This window comes from Eschrichtius robustus, chromosome 1 (assembly GCF_028021215.1).
Source record: "Eschrichtius robustus isolate mEscRob2 chromosome 1, mEscRob2.pri, whole genome shotgun sequence".
NCBI lineage: Eukaryota > Metazoa > Chordata > Mammalia > Artiodactyla > Eschrichtiidae > Eschrichtius > Eschrichtius robustus.
The window spans coordinates 89,889,115-89,904,496 of record NC_090824.1 but is presented as its reverse complement, the minus strand read 5'-3'; the positions used below and the strand labels follow the sequence as shown (position 1 = coordinate 89,904,496).

Here is a 15,382-nt window from a genome sequence, read left to right as displayed (position 1 = left end):
ATCTCTCTGCCTCATCCCTTCACTGAAGTTATTTTATTACTCTTATTTGAACAAGGAAGTATGGGTACAAAAAAGGACAGACATCAGCAGCTATCTGTTCTTAGCCTCAATGAAAGAGGCCCAACTATAGTGGCAGTGGTCCATTCCCACGATGCAACCCTTTAGTGGTATGAGAATATCACTCCCTAAAATGAAAATTACTCTGTGGCTGGATATAACAGGGTCTTTCTAGGATCTTCTGCTTGGGATTGATAGACTAGCCCTCTTCTCACAACCCCTGGAAAGCTAAAGGATCCATGAGCTCCCACCTATAGAGGGAAGAGGAGACAGAAGGGCTGCAATTTTCTTAACCATGACATAGGCCTGAAGAATCTCCCAAAGTGTCCCCACTTAAAGTTTCTCTGACCCTACAGCTACTGCCATGACCATAGAACCAGGAGGCACTTGGAAAAGACCAAAGTACTCAGTCTTTATCCAAGTGCATTCATTATATTGCGTGAGTTAGCAGAAAGAAGGAAAATAAAGACTGAAATGTAAAATACTTCCATCTTATTTTCTTCTGTCTTCTCCAAACGGCATTTATTATCTACAATGTAGATTTACCACAATTTAATATTGCAATATAATGAGTAGTTCCAAATCAGTAAGAAAATAATCAACATCCCAAAAGAGTAAAAAAAATTAAATAACTGACCAAATGCCATTGCTAAGCACAATAAATTTTTATTGTACTTTTCCATCTTTCTACAAATATATAAATTTTATATTGTTATTCATAGTATATAACCTCTTGTGTACTGCTTTTCATTCCTATATTCCTCAAACGCTTAAGCATTTTAAACATTTCTGTGATTCATTTTCACAATTCTGAGTTTAGAGGTTCATAACTGACACAACTAACTTAAAGAGTTCTTAACAATTGACAAGCTTCTTATTCTCATACCAACATGAGATGAATGAAATCCAAAATTCCCATTAGAAAGTATCAGTAGCAACTAGTATTTATAATTGCAGCTCAAGGTCAGTGATTCCTAGTGGTACAGAACACAAAGAAAAAAAGCAGAAGAGTTACCTTCACTATTTGTAAGCCCTCAAATTTCCAAAATTCTATGAACGCAACTCTCCTTAGTCAAGCACCCCGTCCTGAAACAAATTTGCTAGGTTGGTTGGGTTATTTTTCATTTACTTCCATCTAGCACTCAAGTTCTCTCTTCACACTTTCTTCTTTCAACTGTAGAGTATTTGATCAGAATCAGTGAGAACTCATGAGTTTCAATATAAGTAAATAGATATAATGCTACTGTGTGCGTGTGTGTGTGTATATACATCTGTATATGCAAATATATATTCCCTAGCTTTGTCTAACTCTACTGAGGAAACAAAGGAACAGTGATATCTCAATAGCAATGATCACACCTAGCACCCAGATCTTGGCTAAATGCCATTTCCCATTAATGGGAACAATCTGAGCATCATAACAAACAGTAATACTAACAGACTGTCGTCCACTGAATAAAATGGGAAACCATGAGTCAGTACAAATATAAACAAGTAAATAATTCAAAAGTTTGATGAGGAATGGGATATTTACCTAGTGTTTCAAAGTACCTCTAGACAAAATATTTATTACAAAGAAGGGAAAAGAGTAACTTTACAGTGGAGAAGCCTGGCAAGACACCACCTTAATCAAGAAATCAAAGTGAACTCTGTGATATTCCTACCAAAGATGCATAATCTGAATCTAATCATGAGGAGATGTTAAACAACCAAATTAAGAAACATTCTAAAAAATAATTCACCTATAATCTTCCAAAGTGTCAAGATTATGAATACAAAGAAAAACTGAGGAACTATTCCAGAATGAATTAGACTAGACATAAGACAGCTAAATGCAACAAGTGATTCTGAACCAGATCCTTTTTCTATAAAGGACATCACTGGGACAATCAGCAAAACTCAAATGGGATCTAATGATTAGATGGTAGTAATATAACAATTTAAATTCCCAGTTTTGAAGGTTGTATTGTGGGTATGTTAAAGAATGTCCTTTACTATAAGGAACTGCACACTCAAGTATCTGGGGCAACTGGGTAACAGGTTGGCAACTTTTAAATGGTTCAGGAAAAATTTTTTTGAATGTACTTTCATCTTCTCTGTAAATCTGTGATCATTTCAAAAAATTTTTTTAAGTTTAATAAAAAGATGTAAGGAAAAATACAACAGAAAGCACCCTGGATTCTGAGTCAGGCCTGGGTTCCTACAGATACCAGCACTGCCACTTACTAGCTGTGTGACCTGGTGTGAGTAACGTGCTTTGTTTCCTTTTTCCTCATCAGTAAAATACGGATGATGTTTATTGTAAACAGTTTATTGTAAAAATCAAATGAAGTAAATTATGAGAAAATGCTTAATACATGAAAATGCTAATGAAGCATAAGATATTTATTTTGCAGTCCTGTTGAATCAAATTAAAAAATAACCATAAAGATAAAATGAAATGTACTACAGGTACAAGAACCACATTGTGGCACTATATCAATCAGGGTCTGAACAGAAACAGATGGTATATTCAAATTAGAATCATTCAGGTTTAATTAAGTAAAAAGACTATTCACAAAGGTGTGGGTGTGAAGTAGGAAAACCACAAGGGACAGTGGAGTAACCTGGAACCAGTACCTGGAAATTCACCACCTCGGAGCCAAAATGGACGAAGGGGGAAAAACGTTCACCAAAACCTGGAAGAAGAGAACCATGAGGAGAGCACCACACTGAGAGGAGTTATGACTTAACAGATGAGGCCAGACCAAGCCAATCCCTCAGGAGGAAACCTCTCCCTCCCATCTGCTAGAGCTCTCCACCATTCAACCCCAACTCAAGCCAGAGGGCAAGGAAGCCCAATGATTAGTCCAACAGGTCAGCCTTTGGGGCACAGAAAAAGGTAGAAAACGATGAAGGGTTGACCTGGAAGAGCAAAAGGAAGACACTCAACAGAACTGAATTCAACTGAAGAAGCAGGGAAGACTTCATGAAACAGGGAACATCTGAAGTGGGCCTCAAGCCATGAGTAGGATTTTAATTATTAGGTTGATTATCTAGGCAGTATGAATAACACATGTAAAGCTGTGAGTAATGAAAATGCATGGCTGTCCAGGTGAAATTTAGAATATCAGATATGTTGTAAGATAAGACTAAATATTGGGGTGATGCAAAGGACAAGGTTTTCTTTTCTTTCATTTTTAAAAAATTGAGGTATATGGGACTTCCCTGGTGGTCCAGTGGTTACAACTCTGAGCTTCCACTGCAAGGGGTGCGGGTTCAATCCCTGGTCGGGGAACTAAGATCCCGCATATCACACGGCTTAGCCAAAAAACATTGAGGTATAGTTGATTTACAATATCATATTAGTTTCAGGTGTACAACATAATGATTAAAAATTTTTACAGATTATACTCCATTTAAGGTTATTATAAAATACTGGCTATATTCCCTGTGCTGTACAATATATCCTTGTAGCTTATTTATTTTATACATAGTGGTTTGTACCTCTTAATCTCCTACTCCTATCTTGCCCCTCACCTCTCCCCACTGGTAACCACTAGTTTGTTCTCTGTATGTGCCAGTTTGTTTCTGTTTTGTTATATTCATTTGTTTGTTTTATTTTTTAGGTTCCACATATAAGTGATATGTACAGTGTCTTTATCTTATTTATTTCACTAAGCATAATATCCTCCAGGTCCATTCATGTTGTTTCAAACGGCAAGATTTCATTCCTTTTTATGACTGAGTAGTATTCCATGATATATATATATATATATATATATATATATATATATATATATATATACACACACACACACACACACACACACACACATATATATATACATACACATACACACACACACACACACATATATATTATATATTATATATATATATATATATATATATAATATATATATCTCTCTCACATCTTCTTTATCCATTCATCTGTTGATGGACACTCAGGTTGCTTCCATATCTTGGCTGTTATAAATAACACTGCTTATGAACACTGAAGTGCATGCATCTTTTCAAATTAGTGTTTTCATTTTCTTTGGATATATACCCTGGAGTGGAATACTGGATCATATGGTAATTTTATTTTTAGTTTTTTGAGGAACCTCCATACTGTTTTCCACAGTGGCTGCACCAATTTACGTTCCCACCAACAGTGTACAAGGGTTTCCTTTTCTCCACATCTTTACCAACATTTGTTATATGTCAATGATGATGATAGTCACTCTGACAGGTGTGAGGTGATATCTCATTGTGGTTTTGAGTTTCATTTCTCTGATGATTAGTGATGTTAAGCATATTGTCACGTGCCTGTTGGCCATCTGTATGTCTTCTTTGGAAAAATGTCTACTCAGGTCTTTTGCCCATTTTTTAATCAGGTTGGTTTTTTGTTTGTTTTATACTGAGTTGTATGAGCTATTTATATATTTTGGGTGTTAACCCCTTAACGGTCATATCATTTGCAAATATTTTATCCCACTCAGTAGGTTGTCTTTTCATCTTGTCAATGGTTTCCTTTGCTGCGCAAAAGCTTTTAAATTTAATTAGTTCCCATTTGTTTATTTTTGCTTTTGTTTCCTCTGCCTTAGAATATGGATCAAAAAATACTGCTATGGGGCTTCCCTGGTGGCGCAGTGGTTGAGAATCTGCTTGCCAATGCAGGGGACACGGGTTTGAGCCCTGGTCTGGGAGGATCCCACATGCTGCGGAGCAACTAGGCCCGTGAGCCACAATTACTGAGCCTGCGCGTCTGGAGCCTGTGCTCCGCAAGAAGAGAGGCCGTGACAGTGAGAGGCCCACGCACCGGGATGAAGAGTGGCCCCCACTTGCCGCAACTAGAGAAAACCCTCGCATAGAAACGAAGACCCAACACAACCATAAATAAATAAATAAATAAATAAAAAATTTTTTTAAAAAAGCTTAAATATTTAAAAAAAAATACTGCTATGATTTATGTCAAAGAGTGTTTTGCCTATGTTTTCTTCTAGGATTTTTATGGTTTCTGATCTTAAATTTAGGTCTTTAATCCATTTTTAGTTTATCTTTGTACATGATGTGGGAAAATGTTCCAATTTCATTCTTTTACATGTAGCTGTCCAGTTTTCCCATCACCACTTACTGAAGAGACTGTCTCTTCCCCATTGTATATTATTGCCTCCTTTGTCATAGATTAATTAATCATAAGTGCGTGGGTTTATTTCTGGGCTCTCTATTCTATTCCACTGAGCTATGTGTCTGTTTTCGTACCAGTACCATGCTCTTTTCATTACTGTAGCTTTGTAGTATAGTCAGTAGTCAGGGAGCATGACACCTCTAGCTCTGTTCTTCTTTCTCAAAATTGCTTTGGCTATTTGGGGTCTTTTGTGTTTCCATACAAATTTTATAACGATTTATTCTAGTTCTATGAAAAACGCCATTGGTATTTTGATAGGGATTGCATTTACTCTATAGACTGCCTTGGGTAGTAGGGTCATTTTAACAATATTAATTCTTCCAATCCATGAACATGATATATCTTTCCACCTGTTTGTGTCATCTTCAATTTCTTTCAGCAGTGTCTTATAGCTTTCCAAGTACATGTCTTTCATTGGGTTGGCCAAAAGGTTCATTTGTTTTTTTCCATAAGATAGCTCTAGTAGCACTTGGTTGTATTTAACTTCATTCAAAACAATTTTGTTAGATTGTATGTGACAGCTGTCATATCAGTGCATTTGAAAAAGACTTATCAAAATTGGTGAATTTTTGTGTAGCCATTTTAATATTGAAGATGGAAGAAAAAAGCAACATTTTTGGCATGTTATGCTTTATTATTTCAAGCAAGGTAAAAATGCAACCAAAATACAAAAAAAAATTTTGTGCAGTGTATGGAGAAAGTGCTATGACTGATCAAACGTGTCAAAAGTGGTTTGCAGGCTTCCCTGGTGGCGCAGTGGTTAAGAATACACCTGCCAATGCAGGGGACGTGGGTTTGAGCCCTGGTCCGGGAAGATCCCACATGCTGCAGAGCAACTAAGCCCATGTGCCACAACTACTGAGCCTGTGCTCTAAAGCCCATGAGCCACAACTACTAAGCCCGCATGCCACAACTACTGAAGCCCACGTGCCTAAAGCCCATGCTCCAAAACAAGAGAAGCCATCGCAAAGAGAAGCCCGCGCACCGCAACGAAGAGTAGCCCCCACTCACTGCAACTAGAGAAAGCCCGCGCACAGCAATGAAGATCCAACGCAACCGGGAAAAAAAAAAAAGTCATTTGAGAAGTTTTGTGCTGGAGATTTCTCGCTGGACGATGGTCCAAGATCGGGTAGACCAGGTGAAGTTGATAGCGATCAAATCAAGACATTAATTGAGAACAATCAACGTTATACCATGTGGGAGGTAGCCGAAATACTCAAAATATCCAAATCAAGCACTGCAAATCATTTGCACCAGCTTGGTTATGTTAATTACTTTGATGTTTGGATTCTACGTAAGTTAAGCGGAAAAAACCTTCTTCACCGTATTTCCACATGCAATTCTTCACTTAAACTTAATGAAAACGTTCCGTTTTTAAAACAAATTGTGACAGGCAATGAAAAGTGGATACAGAAGATACAATAATGTGGAACAGAAGAGATTGTGGGGCAAGCAAAATGAACCACCACCAACCACACCAAAGGCTGGTCTTCATCCAAAGAAGGTGATGTTATGTATATGGTGGGATTGGAAGGGAGTCCTCTATTATAAGCTCCTTCCAGAAAACAAAATGATTAATTTCAACAAGTACTGCTCCCAGTTAGACCAACTGAAAGCAGCACTCCACGAAAAGCGTCCAGAATTAGTCAACAGAAAATGCATAATCTTCCATCAGGATAACGCAAGACCACGTTTCTTTGATGACCAGGCAAAAACTGTTACAGCTTGGCTGGGAAGTTCTGATTCATCCACGGTATTCACCAGACATTTGGGCACCTTTGGATTTCCATTTATTTAGGTCTTTAAGAAATTCTCTTAATGGAAACAATTTCCATTCCCTGGAAGACTGTAAAAGGCACATGGACTAGTTCTTTTCTCAAAAAGACAAAAAGTTTTGGGAAGACAGAATAATGAAGTTGCCTGAAAAATGGTAGAAGGTAGTGGAACAAAAGGGTGAATATGTTGTTCAATAAAGTTCTTGGTGAAAATGAAAAATGTGCCTTTTATTTTTACTTAAAAACCGAAGGCACTTTTTGGCCAACCCAATACCTTCTTTTTTTAATTTATTTTTTAAATAAATTTATTTATTTTATTTTATTTATTTTGGGCTGCATTGGGTCTTTGTTGTGGCGTGCGTTTTGCTCTAGTTGCGGAGAGCGGGGGCTACTCTTCATTGCGGTGCGCGGGCCTCTCATGGTGGTGGCTTCTCTTGCTGTGGAGCATGAGCTCTAGGCACACGGGCTTCAGTAGTTGTGGCTCGCGGGCTCTAGAGCACAGGCTCAGTAGTTGTGGCATACGGGCTTAGTTGCTCCGTGGCGTGTGGGGTCTTCCCGGACCAGAGCTTGAACCCGTGTCCCCAGCGTTGGCAGGTGGATTCTTAACCACTGCACCACCAGGGAAGCCCCCCAATACCTTCTTCATTAGGTTTTCTCCTAGTTATTTCATTCTTTTTGAAGTGATGGTAAAAGAGATTTTTTTCTTAATTTCTCTTTCTGATAGCTTGTTGTTAGTGTATAGAAATGCAACAGATTTCTGTATTTTAATTTTGTGTCCTGCAACTTTACCAAATTCATTGATGAGCTCTAGTAGTTTTCTGGCAGCATCTTTAGGATTTTCTATGTACAGTACCATGTCATCTGCAAACAGTGACGGTTTTACTTCTTCCTTTACAATTTAGATTCCTTTTATTTCTTTTTCTTGTCTGATTGCTGTGGCTAGAACTTCCAATACTGTGTTGAATAAAAGTGGCAAGAGTGGGCATCCTTGTCTTGTTGCTGATCTCAGAGGAAATGCTTCAGGTTTTCACCACTGAGTATGAGGTTAGCTGTGAGCTTGTCATATATAGTCTTTATTATGTTGAGGTATGTTCCCTCTATACCCACTTTGTGGAGAGCTTTTGTCGTAAATGGATGTTGAATTTTGTTAAAAGCTTTTTCTGCATGTATTGAAGTGATCATATGGTTTTTATTCATACATTGTTTTACTGACTTTCTCCATATCTTCCTTTAGTTCTTTGAGCATTTTTAGGACAGTTAAAAGTCTCTGTCTAGTATATCTGCCTTTATGTCCTTTTCAGGGGTGGTTTCTGTTGATTTATTTTTTCCTTTACATGGGCCATACTTTCATGTTTCTTTGTATTGTGATTTTTTTGTTGAAAACTGGACATTTGAATCTAATAATGTAGTAACTCTGCAAATGAGATTCTTTCCTTTCTCCAGCATATACTATCTCTTGTTATTCTTTTCATTTACTGTTTTTGTGTTTTTGATTGTTGTAGGCTGTCTCTGTGCTGAGGATCAGACAGAGGTGTAAAGTTAAAGTATTCTCAGGTCTTTTCTGAGCCTTTCCCTGGGCATGTCTGGTCACTTTTTAATTTTCCCTGTGTGTTTTGTTGTTTTTCAATGCCCTGGTCATAAATATCTGGCTCCCAAAAGGAGAAAAAGAGAAAAATGAAGTGGGGTGGGGGTGGGGAGAAGGGGTGCTGGCCCTTTAAATCCCCTGGAAGTCACTTCAGCAGGATGGGGAGGGACTTGGAGAAAGGTGCAACAACAATGGCTGCCTACCTCTTTGTCTGCACCTCTGTGATCAGAAGCAGCAGTTAGCAATCAGAGCAGATTCCTGATATTTGGAAAACAGGGTCCTTTTTGCCCACCCTGACTTCTGCAAGCTACGTGCAAGATGCTCGTGCAAGGACCAGTGCACAGCTGCCTGCCACTTGGCTGGGAATAGGGAATGGGTGGCTGCTACTATGTTAAGAGCTGAAATTAACTTCAATTTGTCCTCCAAGTCTTCCTCTGGAAGTGGCAAGTCTTCAATAGACTCCAGAGTTCCAAAACAGTTACTTAAGATGGATTATGCCAGTGCAATTGTTATCTAGGTGGGAAGACAGATTCCTGCTTTCTTCCCAGAATCCTCTCCTTCATAATAATTTTCTAAAATACAAATTAGTACCCTCATATTTCCCTACTGAAAGCTGTCTATATTTAAGTACATAGGAATCTCTTTTATTCTTGAATCCATTAACTAAGATGCACCCAAATTATCACCCTATATATGTACTTTTCCTTTTAAATTTTTGAAAAATATAAATATGTGAAATGATATTAATCTAAACAGAGACTCTAACAAAACCATATGAAATTATTTACTCAACCAATATTTGTAAAGTGCCTACTAAAGCAAAATACTGTGCTTTGCACTACTCCTATTGTTTAAGGATGATTGTTAGGATTACTTTGCACAATGAATACTTCAACAGAAGTGCTTTATTCAACAAACAGTTCATACAACTCAACAACAAAAAAACAAACAACCCAGTCCAAAAGTGGGCAGAAAACTTAAAGAGACATTTCTCCAAAGAAGAAATACAGATGGCCAATAGGCACATGAAAAGATGCTAAACATCACTAATTATTAGAGAAATGCAAATCAAAACTACAATGAAGTACCACCTCTCACCAGTCAGAATGGCCATCATTAAAAAGTCTACAAGTTTTTTTAAAAGTGCTTTTTCAAAAACCAGAGTTTTAGATTCATATAGCTAGTAACATTTACTAAGCAATTATTTTGTGTTAGGCTCTCAGCACCTTAAATGTTATTAATCCATTTAATCCTCACAATACATCTATGAGGGTAGTTAATATTATCAAAGTTCTCTAATGTTCACACGAGAAAATTGACGTCCCATGGGTAGTAAGTACCTCTAAACAAAGCTCTTGCTTTTAACCACTGTGATATTCTGCCACTAGCAAAATAACTGTTCACCAGAGTTATCAGGAAAGGCAAATCTTATCTTTTGAACACTAAGCTATTACCCTACAATTTAAAATTGTTCTTCAAGGTTTCCTTACTTCCTGTTGTTTTGCTTCACACTGGGAGAAACTTTACCAAGTCTCCTTTGAGTATTTCTAAATAGCAGTCTCAGTAAAATTTTGTTACAGTCTTTGGTCAAAAACAATAAAATCTGATCCTTCTGCCATTTGTTAATCACTTTTGGAGTCTTTTTGCTCCATTAACCTTTTCATTTGCACATGAAGAGAATTATAATCTCACCCCCAAATTTCACCCACATTGCTATTATTAAATGACCAGAATTTGAAGGCTTATTAGAGACAGACAAGATTACATTTTTTTCTTTCTTTGCTGTTTTTCAAACTACAAAGAACACCCACTTTCTGCACCAAGTGAAAAAATACAATGCATGAAGAAAAAACTAACCTTCCATCCCTACCTCAACCCCTAATCCTACTCATTTAAGTATCCAACAGATCCCCTTCAGGTACTGACGGAAAGAAGGATATAACCAACAGGTATGTCCTTCCATACCTTTCTCCACATATATAAGGATATACAGTTCTTCGTTTTTCTTTATTTTCATTGAAATAGACACATATAATGCACATCAACCTGCAACTTGCTTTTTATCACATAACATAGCATGAACATACAGGTTATTTCCCATAGATACACCTCTTCCTTTTTTCATGCATACACAAATCCACAGTTACACGAACACAATTTAAAATAATTGGGGGACTTCCTTGGCAGTCCAGTGGTTAAGAATCCGCCTTCCAATGCAGGGGAGGTGGGTTCGATCCCTGGTTGGGGAGCTAAGATCCCACATGCCACAGGGCAACTAAGCCCACGCGCCGCCAAGTACTGAGTCCGCGCTCTCTGGAGCCCACGCACCACAACTAGAGAGAAACCCGCGCACCGCAACGAGAGGTGCTGCATGCTGCAACTAAGACCCGATGCAGCCAAATAAATAAATAAATAATGAAAATAACTGGGCTATCATGCATGCTGCGTGGGGAATGCTTTGTTTTATTTCCTTTTTATTTGCCACCCCTCTTTTCCCTTCCTCTTTTCCTCCCTCATACATTAACCCCCACCTGTGGGTAAGATGTTAACAACTGGCATCATTTCTTGTTCTTCCCACAGTCATAACCATAAATGCACACACACTCACTCACATATTTATGGGTTTTGAATTCTTCTAAGACATCTGCAATATATTCCACGGTGTATATGTACCAAAATTGAGTCAATCGTTCCCCTATAAATGGGCAATCACTTGTTTCCACTATTTTATCCCTACTCAAAATGGTTCAATAAATATCCTTGACCATATATCCTTATTACTGGTTATTTTTATAGAATATGACCCTTACCTCTAGACACTCCAAAGTATAAAGTCTACCTTCCTCTATCAGAACTGCAGCAAAGCCTGAGGCCTCCCCTGAACCCTCTAGGCCCTGACTGCCTGCTGACCCACAGCTGCTGCTGCTGGTTGTTTTTTTTTTTTTTTTTTTTTTAAGGGTGAAATAATCTTTTTATAGGACACTGCAAGATATGAAATTCCACACAGAAATTAAGAAACCCATTGAGAGGAGAAGCTTCATACAATATGCACAGTTTGGAACTCTTCAAGTATAGTTTCCTTGTAAAAAGTGGTTTTACCATAGCAAACCACATTTAAAGAGCTCTTAGAGAAACAGTAAGACAAACTTATACCAAACATAGTACACGTTTGGTATAATAAACTTATGCTTTAGTTGTACAATCTAAAAGTGGTCTCACACACATAAAATAGATAGCTAGTGGGAAGCAGCCGCATAGCACAGGGAGATTAGCTCGGTGCTTTGTGATCACCTAGAGGAGTGGGATAGGGAGGGTGGGAGGGAGGGAGATGCAAGAGGGAAGAGATATGGGAACATATGTATATGTATAACTGATTCACTTTGTTATAAAGCAGAAACTAACACACCATTGTAAAGCAATTATACTCCAATAAAGATGTTAAAAAAATAAATAAATTTTAAAAATTAAAAATACATAAATAAGTAAATAAATAAAAATAAAAGTGGTCTCAGAATGCCATCTGGAACTTGGGATGTACAGCCTTCAGAGGCAGTTTCTGGCACAACATTTTGATATTCTTGTTCTTCCATAGGGAAGTATTTCTTAATCAAACTTAATGAAACTACGTACACAGACTCATTTCATGGTTTTATAGAACTTCAATTTTGTCCAGACCTCTACATTCTTCAATTATACTAAGTTTCTCTGTTTCACCTAGTTTCTCAGCAGCCTGGAAGATACCTGAAATGGCATCCAGAATAACCATGGTAATTTTGGTATCCTTCACAGTTCAGAGGTTCATCAACAATTCTATTATGCCACAATGAACAATCTGTTACACAATCTGTTCCACAATCTGTTCAACTGTTCCACAACTTTTCTAGTTGGTCACAGCCCATAAAGCTTCCTTTTGCGTCTTAAAGTCTGCCTTAGAACACCAACGAGGAATGGGACTAATCCATGATTCACAACTCACTGCATCTGGTGATGGTGGCCAGCTATGATATTTGATATTGTCCATGTATCTGCTAATACTTCTGGACATCATGATACAGGAGACGAACTAAAGTAGGAAGAATTTGCTCAACAGCATCTAACAGGGATGCAGGATTCTTGTTGCAACAAAGGTTTGAAAGTGTCCAGGTAAGGTGCTACAAGTAACCACATGCTAAAGATGACACATTAGGAACTGCAAGAAAAGCCAACAGTGGATCAACTGTACCACACTTGATAGCCAAGTCAAAAAAACCTGAACCATCACTTGCAATGTTTCCGAGAGCCCATACAGCTTGTTCACTGATGTAAGCATGGGGAGATGCCAGCAGAGAAATGAATGCTGGGACAGCACAGCCCCAGTCTGTTTTTCTTTTTTTCTGTTTTTTTTAACATCTTTATTGGAGTATAATTGCTTTACAATGTTGTGTTAGTTTCTGCTGTATAACAAAGTGAATCAGCTATACATATACATATATCCCCGTATCTCCTCCCTCTTGCGTCTCCCTCCCACCCTCCCTATCCCACCCTTCTAGGTGGTCACAAAGCACTGAGCTGATCTCCCTGTGCTATGTGGCTGCTTCCCACTAGCTATCTATTTTACATTTGGTAGTGTATATATGTCAATGTCACTCTCTCACTTAGTCCCAGCTTACCCTTCCCCCTCCCTGTGTCCTCAAGTCCATTCTCTACATCTGCGTCTTTATTCCTGTCCTGCTCCTAGGTTCTTCAGTACCATTTTTTTTTTGATTCTATATATATGTGTTAGCATATGGTATTTGTTTTTCCTCTTTCTGACTTACTTCATTCTGTATGACAGACTCTAGGTCCATCCACCTCACTACAAATAACTCAATTTCGTTTCTTTTTATGGCTAATATTCCATTGTATATATGTGCCACACCTTCTATATCCCAGTCTGTTCTGATTGACTGATTTATGCATGCATGCTGCGCCGGGTCTTAGATGCGGCATGTGGGATCTTTAGTTGCGACATGCATGCAGGATCTAGTTCCCCAACCAGGGATCGAACCTGGGCCCCCTGCACTGGGAGTGTGGAGTCTTACCCACTGGAACACCAGGGAAGTCCCAGCCCCAGTCTGTTCTGACGTCCTAGAGGCAATGTTAGTGAGCACCCAAGCAGATTCAAACTGAATGGGACTAAAGTCAGTTCTGCCCAAGGAGGACACAAATTTTGGAATCAAACCAGCCCAGATTATGTTGTCTACGGGGGGCTGTTTTTCCTAGAAGGCAGTTTCCCAGCAGCTTGAGTCACTTGGAGCTGGCTTTCCAAATTGTTGCTATTGATGCCTTTGACAGTATCGTCAACAGACCAATTTACAGTGCCCTCGTCGTTTCGGTTTTCTTGCAGTGGAGAAGCAGCAGCCTCAGGAAGCAACCTTACATTTCTCCTTTTCAGCACCTGGTCATCCTTCTTAGCTTATTAGCTTTCCTCAGCTCCACATTAACCAGTATCCAGTGCAGCCTCATTTCTGTACTATCGTGCCCTTGAATCTGTTAAGGCAGGCAGCTGGTGAGTTAGCATTCCTGTTGCTGGACATGGTTATGAGACACAGGGAGAAAGCTACAGAGCCAGCTCAGGTTTCCACAAGAGGCTGTGCAGACCCTATAGCTTCTTGACTTAAGAAAACTTGGGGCTAGAAATGGAAGGAAGCTGAGACACATTCAAGTCTCTTCTTTCTAGATATTCTCTAAGCATGTGATTTCCCCTGATTCTTCAACCTCTTGCCACGATGTGCCCCAAATGATTTTCCCCACCACCCTGTAGAATACTAGAAATTCTCTCCATTAGAGTAATTCATCTGAGTTTGCTGTAACTTCACAGTGCCCCTATTAAAATGCACATGCTACCAGGAAGGACAGAAGGATACTTTGTTGTGAATAGAAAAGGGATTGGAGAAATTATTGTGTGCTGGATAAGATGGTGATCAGGTATCAGAGAAGATAATGATAATAATAATAATAATAATAACACTTATGTAGCATTTATTATCTGCGAAGCACTGTTCTAAGTGTTTTATATTTACTTACTCATTTAGTCCTCACAACAACTCTGAGGTAGGTATCATTATCCCCATTTTACAGATGAGATAAGTGAAGCACAGAGAGATAAAGGGACTAGCCCAGGATCACAGCCAGTAGTCTGTGAAACTGGAAAATAAACCATATTTTTAATCACTATACTTCATCACCTTTCATCTAGAAAGGAGATGGGGTGTCAAAGAGGAAAGTCTAGGGTCCCTCTGGTGTCAGACCCTAAAATATGCCCTCTCTACTGAATGCAACTCTTATCACCTTTATCAAAAGATAAAAATAGAAATCCCTGTCTATTTGTCTAGGGCTTCTTTTTCTGAAAAGAAAAAAAGTAAAGAAAAAGAGAGACTTCCCTGGTGGCGCAGTGGTTAAGAATCTGCCTGCCAATGCAGGGGACACGGGTTCAACCTTTGGTCTGGGAAGATCCCACATGCCACGCAGCAACTAAGCCCGTGTGCCACAACTACTGAGCCTGCGCTCTAGAGCCCGTGAGCTACAGCTACCGAAGCCCGTGCGCCTAGAGCCCGTGCTCCGCAACAAGAGAAGCCACAGCAATGAGAAGCCCGCACACCGCAACGAAGAGTAGTCCCCACTCACCGCAACTAGAGAAAGCCCGCACACAGCAACAAAGACCCAACGCAGCCAAAAATAAATTAATTTTTAAAAAAATAAACCTCAAAAAAAAAAAAGAAAATTGCACATAGCAGCAAATACTCATACAGAGGTAATAGATACACATACCAC

At 38.7% G+C, this 15,382-nt stretch overlaps 1 protein-coding gene and 1 pseudogene across 7 annotated transcripts in view; both read right to left on the bottom strand.

Moving 5' to 3' along the window:
- STARD9 (StAR related lipid transfer domain containing 9) overlaps window positions 1–15,382 on the bottom strand; it is a 135,360-nt gene that overhangs the window by 87,038 nt on the left and 32,940 nt on the right. The window lies entirely within an intron of this gene.
- LOC137765180 (importin subunit alpha-1-like) lies at window positions 1,193–14,145 on the bottom strand (annotated as a pseudogene).